Source organism: Anguilla rostrata, chromosome 4 (genome assembly GCF_018555375.3).
Source record: "Anguilla rostrata isolate EN2019 chromosome 4, ASM1855537v3, whole genome shotgun sequence".
Taxonomy (NCBI): domain Eukaryota; kingdom Metazoa; phylum Chordata; class Actinopteri; order Anguilliformes; family Anguillidae; genus Anguilla; species Anguilla rostrata.
The window spans coordinates 16,681,489-16,693,753 of NC_057936.1; the positions used below are offsets into that span (position 1 = coordinate 16,681,489).

Genomic DNA, 12,265 nt, shown 5'->3' on the forward strand with positions numbered 1-12,265 from the left:
TCAGGTTTCTGAGGTGAATACAAATCCTGAGAATGTTCACAGTATAGAAATCCAGTTTTTAAGAATTATTTTGCAAGAAGAGTTTGATCAAGAAATGCAGCCAATCACCAGCAATACAACAGTGTTTACATAATAGCAAAGGAGACGTATTACATCTCGTGAGACTATCAAACTGCCTGCTGGGCATTTGAATGGGAAAATTAGTGGGATAAATGCCAAGTGGCATTTCTGAGAATTTTGGAGATGCATAGTTTTAATGAAAGCAAATATCAGAAACAGAATATCCAGAATTAGTTGCATGGAAAAAGTTTGCGTGACAACTGTGACAAGCTTAGCTGTGGCATTGACTCAATAAACGTCTCACCATTAGTCTGTCCCAAAAAACATATGTAACTGCTCCTGAGTCAAGCACACCAAATGCCACAGACAGACTTCTGCCTAGGTTCGCCTTGGCATGCAGTGGCAGGGGAACAACAGTGGGTGGGTTCCACTCTCCAGGTCACACCCCTGGGAGGGATCTCAGCCGTAGAACGCAGCCGTCAATATGTGGGACATGCTGAAATAGCCTGGGAAATATCTTATCCATGTGCAGGGGTAACAAATGAATGCATCACTGTATCTTACGAAATGCACTACAGTCTGAACAAGAGTCTAATGGGCTCATGTCACAGAGAGATAATTAGCAATTCTAAGATTTGAGATAGTGATCTGCTTTTCCATTCCACCACTGAAAAGAGTTGTTTTCATATATTGTGTGTTAAACAGCCCAAGTCATCTCCAACTATGGACTCAAGGGCCCACATGAATGCCTGTGCTGCATAGGTACACAAGCAAGGAACTGATCTAGTTCACAAATCCCAGGAAATGTGGCCACGTCCTATCGTGTATATTGGAAGCAATGTTATTCTGGTATAGCTGTTCGTGCGGTTCTTTTAAATAGCACAGCACTCATGTGATCCCTTCTCACAATGACTGAGGGTATATCCAGTCCACAAATGTGCAATTACCAGATCAGTCAGAAGCTGTGCTTGAGTCGAGCAAAACCACCAAAGGTGGAGTTCATGTCTGATTCTGAAATAAATTCTGATTTGATTTTATTCACTAATTCAATAAGACGTAACAGAAACATGTATTTCTATTTCTTTAATAATCTTCTCCAAATTATTTCAGCATCTCTCTATACCTACCATACCATGTGTGTGCGTGACACCCCCTCCCTTCCAAACCATACACACAGGTGATTTGTCCTTGCTTTCTCCATTGCTCACACACAGACATGAAAAAAGTGGTGTGTGTGTGTGTTTTATTTAATAATAAAAAATACTTCAGACTCCCTTCTAAACAGGGTTATTATTGTGACAAGTTATTGACGTTTACTTACCTTATATATCTACAGGAATGTTTTACTTCGATGAAAAATATAAATCTTTTAAATATGAAATGAAGTGGAATGTCGTAAAAGCTCTTTTCGTTAAATTAATTTTGAATAAATTCTAAATAAAATATGTGCTTAAAAAGTGTATTTTTTAAAGATATAATCAGAATACATGAAACATATAGTTATAAATCTTTATGCACAGGGCTTGGTTTTTACAAATGAGTAATTAGGTTATCTTTTTATGTATATGCTTTTTACTTCTCTTCAGCACGACACGTTCTGGCGAGCGGAGAAATCGCTCCCAATGTGATTACGCTGTCTCCGAAAACTGCGCCGTGATTGCTGCGAACCAGCGGGATCACAGAAAGGAGGGAGGGAGAGAGGAAGAGAAAGAGGGAGGGAGGGAGCGTGCGTTTGAGAGCGATCTGAAGGGAGGAGTCATGCAAAGGAAAGAGCAGCTGGAGTTCCACACTTTGCCTTCTTCTTAACAAAAATCACACAAAATACAGAAACAACTCTCCACGAGATACTTTTTCATATGTCCCATATGTCCCTTTGTCGTCAGCTTTCGGAAGGTATGTAGCTAGACAGGTCCAAGCCGTTAGTTCAGTGAACGCTGAGGTCAGTTTACTGCAGGAAGGAGGAGAAGAAGGGGGAAGGAGGAAAACTTCTCCCGTAGAGCGGTTTTGGACAGTTTTAGAAGTGAGGGTTACGAAAAGTACAAGACTGTTAGACAACTCCAAAGCGCGCGGCGCACGTCTGCAAAAAGCGAAGAAGGCATAACTGCGCGAAGAAGAAAGAAAAAGCAAGATACCGAAGAAGAGAAACAAGCCTCGAACACGTAAGTGCAAGAACACGATGAAGCGTGATGAATTTTGTTCTTCTGAACGGCATGGTCTTTGGCAGCTTTGAAAGTTTGAAAAAAGCTGAATGTCTGTCCCAGACTGTCAGAGGTATCACGTTTCAAAAAAGTATAAGTTTGTAAAGTAAGAACACGGGTCGAGGTGCACGAGGCGAGAAACAAAAAGTTAATAAATGTAACTGTTACAAACATCCCTGTTCATAAAAGGGAAGCGTCGTAATAAAATTATTTTCGACATTACGAACTGTAAACGTTTGTTAATATGGTGAGCTTTATTTGTCTTTTGGAAGAAATGTGCACGCAGCGTGATGGAACAGCGCTGTAAACTTTTTTTGAAGCGCTTGTGGTTTTGTTGTTCCTTGGCCAACTTCTTGGGGAAAGTTAGCGCGGTAGTTTGGACGTTCGTTGTTGCCTACTGTAAATACGATCAAGCGACATTTCTAAAGGCTAAAGGGATATCCTTTTTCATAAAATATTTGCATTTCAAGTGTAGTTTAATTCTGAGAATAAGGTGATGCATTTTGTTGTTTTAGGTTCTGAAATTCAGACGTAATTCGAATGGGTAATGTGTGGTTAAAACTTTGTGTTCCAGTCACGCCACAGTTAGAAAAAACTTTTTTGGAGCCTCGCCGAAGAAAATGCATGGGGGCAAATATATACGTGATCATATTTCAGCGAGATTTCCCGATGCCGAGTCTGCAATCGATTATCTGTCTGCGCGTTGCCTTGGACGCAGTTCATTTATCGTTGCATCGATTTACGAAGTTAAACAGTCGACAGATTTACAGGCACCTATTAAAACGTTTAGCAGCTTAAATATTCTAATTATTGTTGTTGTCCCCATAACAAATCGGATACATGTACTATTGATTTTAGTGGAAGTTCATGTACAATAGTAAGATACAAATAAATTGTTGTAGCATAAAATGTTGCATAGGTCTCTTACACACTGCCTCATAAGTTTGATGGATTTAGCAGAGAAATACTTTGACAGTATAAACACACATATGTTGTGACCTGGGCTACACCGTTTCACGTCAATCAAATATTATTTGTTTTATGTGAACTAATTTGAACACTACCACACTAACCGATGTTTTATTTCTGTTTCCACGATTTTCCCCCCTTCCAGCATTTCTTGCCTGCTGGGCTGGTGGGTCTGTCAGATGGCAGCCCGCCACCTCATGTGTAGATATTTGTTTTAAACTTTTCCTTCTGCTCCACGCCAGCTGCTCCACATTTTATCTAGTTGTCGGATTCAGTGCGAGTGACTGGTGAACCGTTCGTGTCTCGGGTTTCACTCCACAATAGAAACGAAGAGGGTTCGAGGCGTGCAGCCGTGTGAGACGGGCCTGCTTAAATCTTTTTTGGCACTTAGTAAAAAAAAAATAGAAATACAAATAATAAACAGGGACTTTAAAGTTTGCAGAGGGAGAAGTATCAAAGTTGGACATCAGTATGCACAATTCACAATCGTTAACATGTTTGGGTAAATTACACCGTTTCATTTAGCCTGCTTTAACTTTGTTTTCCTTGTTGTGCGGAAGAAAAAGACAATGATTTACTGTTCCAGTTACAGTCCCCCTCCCATGTTTAGGGGACGGGCAGGAGGGTCCATCTATTAGGCTATCATGTACATCTTAAAATGACTGATTTCTGTCTAACGACAATTGTTCAGAATCTTGTAACTGATCTCATGATAGCATAGCAAACTTTTAAATGTTTCTGCGTATTTGTTTTGTAGATGAAAACATTGTTTTTTCCGATTCACATACTGGATTCGTGTTTGATATTGCAAACGGTTACAAATAAATATAACTGTTTAAGATTACTTGGACCATTTTTTTTATTCACCTTGACACACCGGTGTCATGGAAGCATACATGTTGCTGTCGGGAAGAAATTTGGTTTATAATTACACGAGCACGTTATCCTACTGTATTTTGTAAGGACAGTGTTGTTTGAAATATTTTTTTTAATTGTATAAATTGCATCCGCGATTTTCCGTGTTTTCTCTATATTCAATTTATACATCTTTGTAAAATAGGGCCCATTGTCTTTAATTTTAAAGAGTCCTGATTATTTAGGTGACTCAAAAGAAAGAAAGAAAAACGAGTAGGCTACGTCATATCAAATTTGAAAGAAAAAAACGGAAATGAAATTGTTTAAATTAAGTGAAATTTGTGCTTATTTTGAAATCGATATAACTTTATTGTCACTGGGTGGCTTTGATTTTCTTTTAATTCTTGATTAGCTCAGCTTAGTATTTTTGGTAGAGTCGATTTTACACAGACAGGTTACAGTTACTGGATTATTTGTTCAGTATCATTGAAATATTTTTTAGTGTCTAACAGCCCTTTTCATACCTCAAGAAAATTAGGTTTTGGGAGCAGTGTTTATTACTTGAATATATTTAGTAGGCTAATTTGTGAAATAGTGTTTATGAGACACGCAGTGGACCAAGTGTAATTTTGAACATTGGAAACTAAATAAATTTCTAGCTCTTCATCTTTTTGAGTGAATCAAGTACAAAATTGCACAAAACAGAGCATAAGCATGTCTAAGCACCAGAATCAAGGCAGTCATTATCATAAATATTTTGTTATGAATAATAATTTAAATGAGAAGGACATAAATGAAGGTTGAATTTTTCTTATTATTCCATCATATTAAATATGAATGATATCTGATGAATGTATTCAGCATGAGGAATATGTATATAATTTGCCATTGACTGCAACACGTTTGCTCCTGAAAGGCATTTGAAAATGGGGCAGTTCAGTTGCAAATGTATTTCAATACAGGTGACATATTCCAAAAATGCAGACCCAGTCAATGTAACTCTATGAGCTGTTCAGACACATCAGGAAGTGCAGTCTAAAAAAAAAAAAAAAAAAAAATGAAGAAACAAAAATGTTTATTTGCAGTCCAGGCTAGTCTGCTCCTGGCAAAGGAGGCTCTTATGCACACACTCTAAATGCGAACTTGCAGGGACCTCAGCCCATTTGAACGTCTGCCGTCAGATACGAGCTTGAGAGAACTTTATCTCCGCGGCGGCGTACCTTTGCATTCCAATGTGCGCCGCTCCTGGTCAGGGGAGCAAGATTAGGGGCCGGTCTCTCTCCTCTCTTCTGCCTCCTGCCAAAATAGCCCCTTCACAAGCTGCATGCTAATGCCCCGGGAGGGCGGACGGTTTTCCTGAAAGTCAAGACTTTCCCTCTTGCCCGCGCGGCCCGCCAATCCGCCGTTAAAGGCGGGCTTTGAGGAGGGAAGCTTTCCACCGGCCCCCCTCGCTTCTGAAAGGAGGGATACCTGTCTCTTTTTTTGTCAGACGGGTGTGTGGCTGTAATGAGATTCGCTGTCATGCTAATGCGATGAGACCCGTTTGAAATGACGCAGTCGGCTGAGTGAAACAAATCAGCAAACACTCGGCAAACATTTGCAGTTCTTTTTTTTTTTTTTTTGCCTGTTTAGGGAGTGGGTGTAAAATTGAGTGTGGTGGGGGGGGGGGGGGGGTTCTTAAATCCTGTAATGTGCAAGGGTTTTTTAGATGAGTATCCAGGTTGTGTGCTTTTCCTGCAGTTATTCTATGCTGGTATTATACGGTGCTCAACCCACTAGTTGTAAATTCATGGGGTATCCAAAGTGTAACTGTTTCGTACATGCAGCCTCTGTCATGTCATCTCTATGTTGCACTGTTCAGTTCCCTCTTGTGTGCAAAATGGTTGCAAACCAGTTGTTTGTTTATTTTAAAACAAATTATGAAGGACTTGAAACAAGATGTCTGCCCTAACGTTCTTTTTTTGCTCATTTATGCTCAACAATGTTACCATAAACAATACAATAAATGTTACAAATTGAATTTAGTCAAATAATGTCTTTTCCAAGTGACTTAGTATGGATCAGCCTTCTGAAAATACTGCCGTAGTGAATGGGGTAAAAAAAAAAGCCTGCAAATGAAATGTTACACTTTGATGATTCCTAACTTTGATATATCGACTTCAAAAAGGACACCGAGAGAAAGAAAGAGGGCAAGTCGGAGAGAGCGACCGAGAGAAAGGAGAAGATCGAGAGGGGGGGGGGGGGCGAAGGAACGGCAGCTTTGCATAAAAAAGTTGGACCGCCGCGCCGGGGTGGAGGAGCAGCGAGGTGTCCGAACGCATTTGCGTTTAGCCGCTGAAGAGCGGGGTTGGGGGGGGGGTAAGGGGGGTGGGGAGGGGGGGGCGTGTATGCAGGGGGGCGGGGCGGGGGCGGGGGCTCCTCCTCGGCCTCTTAATCCCAAGGCCCGGCCAGCCCTTCGGGGCATGCCTCAGATCTGGCGCCGCTCTGCGGCCTGGCCCGGCTCGCTCTCTTAGCCGCAGATTAAAAATGCTATGTGTTCCCCGGCCCCGGCACAAACGCTCGCCCGCCACCTCTGCGGGCCGTCCCGGGACGGGACCCGCAACCCCCCCCCAAACCTCCCCCCCAAACCTCCCCTCCCCCCCACCCCAAACCTCCCCTCCCCCCCACACCACACTTTTAGGAGCTGCTAAAGGCACCTTTCAGAGGGGCTGATTCCAGAGGAGGGCTAGCACACGGCCCCCACTATGAGTACGCTCGTGCAGGCACTTTTAAATGTATTTCTTATTTACATATTTATTTATTTTATTTTTTGTCACCGGAAATTGGGAATTTCGTTTCTTGTTTCCCCCACGCTAAACGGGCCCTTCCCAGGTGTTAAAAGTGGCGGTGTGTTTCTCCTGGCTTTCGGCCTCCTTGAAAATGCACACCGGACCCGCCGATTAGGACCTGCGGTTCAGGTTCTCAAACAGAGGCCGAAAGTAAAAAGTAAAAAAAAAAAAAGAAAAGGGAAAGAGAACCGGGAGGTGAGAGGGAGGCTGTCTGAGGAGGTGACGGCGGTTACAGTAAGCCTGCCGTGGCGAGAGAGCGCCAGTCCGAGGGCTCGTCTTCAAACACGTTTTCTTTTCGCGAGTACCTGAGTGCAAACAGCGCGCTTCGCGACTGGGTGAGTCCGTCCGCAGCCCCTCTCGCGGGTGTGTTACGCCGCCGCCGCGCGTCGTAAAAGTGTCTTCGGGCCCTCGGCTCGGCGCGTGAAAAGGAGGTGACGTGACTGGCTGCCCATTTGCTCGGAGGGCGGGGCGGAAGGAGGGGCATGTGAGGTCGGGCTGGGCGATGTTATTCACAGTGGTAGGATTTCTTCTTTTTTTTCTTCTTTTTTTTTTGTAGAAGGGCATCAGCCTTGATGCCTGATTGTCAGCTAGCCCCCTGTGTGGAAGAATGGGGGTGGGGGGGGTGGGGATTGTGTGTGTGGGGGGGGGGGCTCACATGTGCTGTGTTATGATGGGGAAGAGCAGAGAGGTGCTGAGCTCTGTGCCCACTTTGAAGAGCTGTGATCTCTGCCCGTCTCCTCCTCTACACCACTGTCAGGAAGTGCTCCCATCATGCAATTGTTCTATCGTGCACGTTTTCTCCAGTGTTCAAGAACACTACATTCGGCTATTTAAAAAGTGACGTAAGCCTAATTTAAAAAATGTATTATATTTCCAACAGAGAGAGCAGTTTTGGAGTGCCTTTTTGGGTGAAATTCACATTAATATAAATAAATAAAAAGAAGCAATAAATTACCACAGGTAGCTGATTTGATTTTATGAATATTAACCCAAGAATTTTGCATGAAATCTGTCACGTAACTGCACATAGATTTTTACATCACATATTTCCCGTATTAACCGTCATTTTCTGTTAATCACTTTCCTGTGAAACCATATTTTTTTCTGTAATACATTCTTTACACGCTGCATAGTAACAGGAAGGACTAGTACACTACAGTCAAATTTCCATAAACCTTTATGTGAAAAGCAGTCTTTCTGAACTTGAATTTTTGTAAAAATTATTAAATTATATATATATACATACTTGGTGTATATATATATATATATATATGTATGTAAATGTATATGTAAACAAGTACATTGCATGCAATAACGTAGTGATATCGTACTGTATAAGTGGAGTAAGTAATTCAGACTCCCACACTAAATATTGGCGCAACTGCTTTATTTATGTGGCCATTCCGAAAGGACAGCGAAAAAGGAATGTTGACAAATTCATCACCTCGGTGAGCCACCGAACCGACAGATCCGTCGGCCAGATCGATTTATCAGCGGCGCGTTGTTCTGCTGTATTTATCGGTGTTCCTCTCCATGCCGCCGGAACAGTCAGTCAATCACCGCCGTGACGGAAAATCTTCTCTCTAGGGCTGTGTGTGTGTGTGTGTGTGTTGGGGGGGGGAGTTAGGTCTGAAGAGGGAATGGGGTGGGGGGGAGTGGAAGAGGGGTTATTGTTCTGATGTCAAATGCAAATTCCAAGGTTAATACCTGAATAAACGTCTTACCGAGTTCTCCCTCCCTTCTGCAAACATGTTGAAATGAGGCCCACCACGCATACCCCCCCGCCCCCCCAAACACCCCCCCACCACAACCCTTGACTTCCGCCCTGCCGTTGCAGGGCCGGGGGCAGAGGGAGGGGCCCCCATTACGCTCTCCGGGGGCCAGTGGGGGCTACTCTGCAAGCAAATGCTAACAGCCCCTTGCCTTGCAAGAAAAATAATGCCTCATCTTAGAAAAACAAAGGGGAACTCTTCTATTTGAGCAAATTTCAGCTCTGGACTGAAAGGGCCCCTTTTTGTCTGTGCGGGCATTTGAAGACTAATCGGTTTTTCTCATGCAAAGTGTGCTGGTTTAAGAGCTAGGTCGCAGAAAGGGACAGTGTTTTAACAATACTCTGCAGGGAGCAAGGAACTGGGATCCATTCCTTATGGTCCTCAGACAAAGCCTAGTTCCTTATGAGGGACGTGGGGGGTGGAGGGGGGTTCTAGAAGTTTTAAACACTGGCTTCTTGAAGGAGCAGGGACTCCAGCAGTTTTACAGGCTGTCAGTCATCAGCATTCTCTCTCTCTCTCTCTCTCTCTGTCTCTCTCTCGACATACTGCTGAGGGAAATCAGACTCCTCTAAGTAACTTACAACAGAAAAAAAAACATGGGCTTACTCGTATTTGTCCAAAAAAGCCAGTGTTGAAAACAAGTGTGGTACCAAATGCAAGTGTGTGTGTGTTTGTATCCAGAACCTCTTTGCTGTTTTCCCCAGTCTTTTTTTATTAAGAGGGGTTAACCTGCTTTGGAAATACATCTTGTTCAGAAAAGGAGCTGGCTTGACTTTTTAAGAATTCATTCTTTTTTTTCCGCGCGGGGCCGCTCTCCGAAGGCGCGTCTCGCCTCGGTCCCTGAGAGGCCTCGCGGCGCGCGGCGCTGAAAAGGTTCCCCCCTCTCCCGACGGCCGAGTGCGAAGGGGCCCATTTGTCAAACGTGCGGCGGGTTTCTTCTCGCCGCCGCCTTCCCCCGGATGCTTCCAGAACTCATTGTGTAAACTCGAGCAGGGCATTTGTCACCGCTCCGCGAGCGCGGCCTGCGGGGCACGCAGCCGGGGCTGCTCGCCGAACGTAGCCGCCGCCGCCGCCGCCGCCACCCGTCCGCTCTGGCCCCTTTAGAGCCCCCGACTGTCCACATGCCGTCTGCTGTGTGTGTGTGTGTGTGTGTGTGTGCATGTGTGTGCGAGCATTGTGTGTGTGTGTGTGTGTTTGTGTGTGTGTGTGTGTGTGTGCATGTGTGTGTGTGTTTGTGTGTGTGTGTGTGTGTGTGCGCACGTGTGTGTGCATTTGTGTGTGCGCGCATGTGCGCACATGTATGTGTGTGTTTTAGTGTGGGGAGGGGAGTAGAGAGCAAGGGAGAGATGGGGGAGAGTCCACCTCTGCCTCACAGATCAGTATATAAGCCTCTGTCTACTTCCCAAAGCTGCTTAAACAAATAGATGTACAGGACAGGTCTCTCAGAGTACTTCCTACTTTATAAGAGTGTGTGTTTGTGTGTGTGTGTGTATGTGTGGGCCTACGCGTGCATGTGTGAGTGTGTTTCTTCCATAATATCATGTGTACGTGTCATGTTTGTGAGTTCATCCATGCATGTGTGTGCATGCAAATACATTCCTACACACATTCACGCCTCTCTGTTCACGGCATCGTACCTCCGCGTACCCACTCAAACATGCGTGTATGTGTGCGTGCTTGTGCACGCTTGCGCGTTTGCGCACGCAAAAAAACTCAAGCTAAAACAGAAGCGCGGTTAAGCCTTAAATGAACGGGGCTTGAGCTAGTAAGATCAAGACGAAAAGAGAAGAGACTCGGACAGACCGCCTGTCTCAATTTGTGGGGGTGCGCGCGGAGTCCCCAGAGCTGCTCCGGAGGTCCCTGTTGTTGGGGAGACGGAGAGGAGTTGCGGGGTGGGACTCGGAGAGCGGAGCCCTGTTAGCTTTTGGAATTATTTATAAGGTGTGGCTTTGTGTGGCATGTTAAATTCCTGTCTCTTCCCATTACTCCTCATGACTTTACCTGCGGCTCCTCTATCCAGCTCTCCGGCCAAGTGATGGAGAGCAGGTGAGGGGGAGGGGGGAAGAAGTTGTGAAAGAGATAAGTATGTGAGAGTCTGGAGGAAATAAGAGGAAGAAAGAGTGAAAACAGTAATAATGTGGTGTATTTACATATAAGTTCTTTTTGCTTGTGGTTGACATAGATGTACTTATTACTCTTTTTTTTGAATTAGGGAAAAAAAACAGTTAAAGTAGATAATTAAAGTATTTTGATGAGCCCTGCCATAAATGGGAGTTGTTCCAAATTTTGTGGCTATGCTATACTATAGACCAGGGGTATCCAGTCTTATCTAAAAGGGCTGGTGTGGATGTTTTAGCCCTGCACTAAGACATCTGTTGTTAATTAGTTGAATCAGGTGTTTTACTGCTGGGGTAAAAACTAAAACCTGCACCCACACCGGCCCTTTCGGTTAAGACTGGATACCCCTGCTGTAGACCGCATTTACAAAAAAACGGAAAGAGGCTTCTTTAAAGTTTGATTAATGCTTAATGCAGTGTAGGTTAATAGTATTCTTATTGAAGCTGCCTGTGATATAATTAGCACCCTATTTCACAGATATTACCAGAGGACATTACAGGTTTCACTTTCCCTCTTGGCCAGAGATCAATGCAAACCAGCTCATCCTGGGCAATAAACCTTTTAGACTCATTCATACGGCAATGTTGTAAAATGAAGCATTTATGTAATGCATTACCCCAGGAATATCTTGGCAGACACAATTCGGATGTTCCCTGGTATCGCGTGTACTGTTCTTAATGATTTGAAGAACGGATTAAACCAATGATCACTCATGTAAATTTGATTGATTTGCCCATGTGATCATTGGTTACCTGTGAAAGCGTGTGTGTCCCTGACTGCATGTGCAGAGTGAGCTTCTAACTCATGATCAGGCACGCAAATGCATAAAAAGTGAATTTACACGTCTTATCACCTGTGTGTGTGTGAGCATGGTGTCTCACCTGAGCTCACGTGTTAGTGTGCACGTGTGTCCGTGTCTGTGCATGCGCGGTTGGCGTGGCACACGCGTCCGTGTCTGTGCATGCGTGGTTGGCGTGCTTGTGAGCGCGCGTGGCTCCCTGCCGCGGGGTTGTCCCCCCTGCCGTGTGGGGGAGCTCCCTCCCATCTCCGCCGGGGCCGTGAAGGGTGCCAGATTGCGCCGGTGGGAGCCAAGCTGTCTCGGCCTGTCAGGAGAGAGGGAGGGAGGGAGGGAGAGAGAGGGAGAGATACTGAGAGAGAGAGGGAGAGAGAGAGAGAGAGAGCAATGATGGCACGCCGCACTCCGAGTTCGTCGTTCCTTTGAGTCATCTTCCGCCCCGTCTCCCGCTAGGGGTGGACTTATTACACCCGTTACAACCGCCATCGCCCAGACAGCTGTTCCCCATGCTTCTCAATTAACCCTGGGCGCCCACCACTCAATCCAATTAATGGGGTTTTGTTCCGTCTTAATTTATGCGTTTATTTGCCGCGCGTCTTCGCGTCACGTGTTAGCAGCGGTGGGGGGGGGGCGTTCCGCTGACGCAGAGCCGGCCAATGGCTGCTCAGC

The 12,265-nt window shown here is 44.9% G+C and overlaps 1 protein-coding gene across 3 annotated transcripts in view; it reads left to right on the top strand.

Annotated features, from left to right (window-relative positions):
- gli3 (GLI family zinc finger 3) overlaps positions 1 to 12,265 on the top strand; it is a 142,366-nt gene that overhangs the window by 7,665 nt on the left and 122,436 nt on the right. For 2 of the 3 annotated variants that reach the window (XM_064330970.1, XM_064330972.1), the window contains exon 1: positions 1,697 to 2,219. The exons of the other annotated variant lie outside the window; for it this stretch is intronic. The gene's annotated coding sequence lies outside the window, so the exon portion shown is untranslated. Of the gene's footprint in view, positions 1 to 1,696; positions 2,220 to 12,265 lie in introns of those variants that run through there. 3 annotated transcript variants of the gene reach the window in all.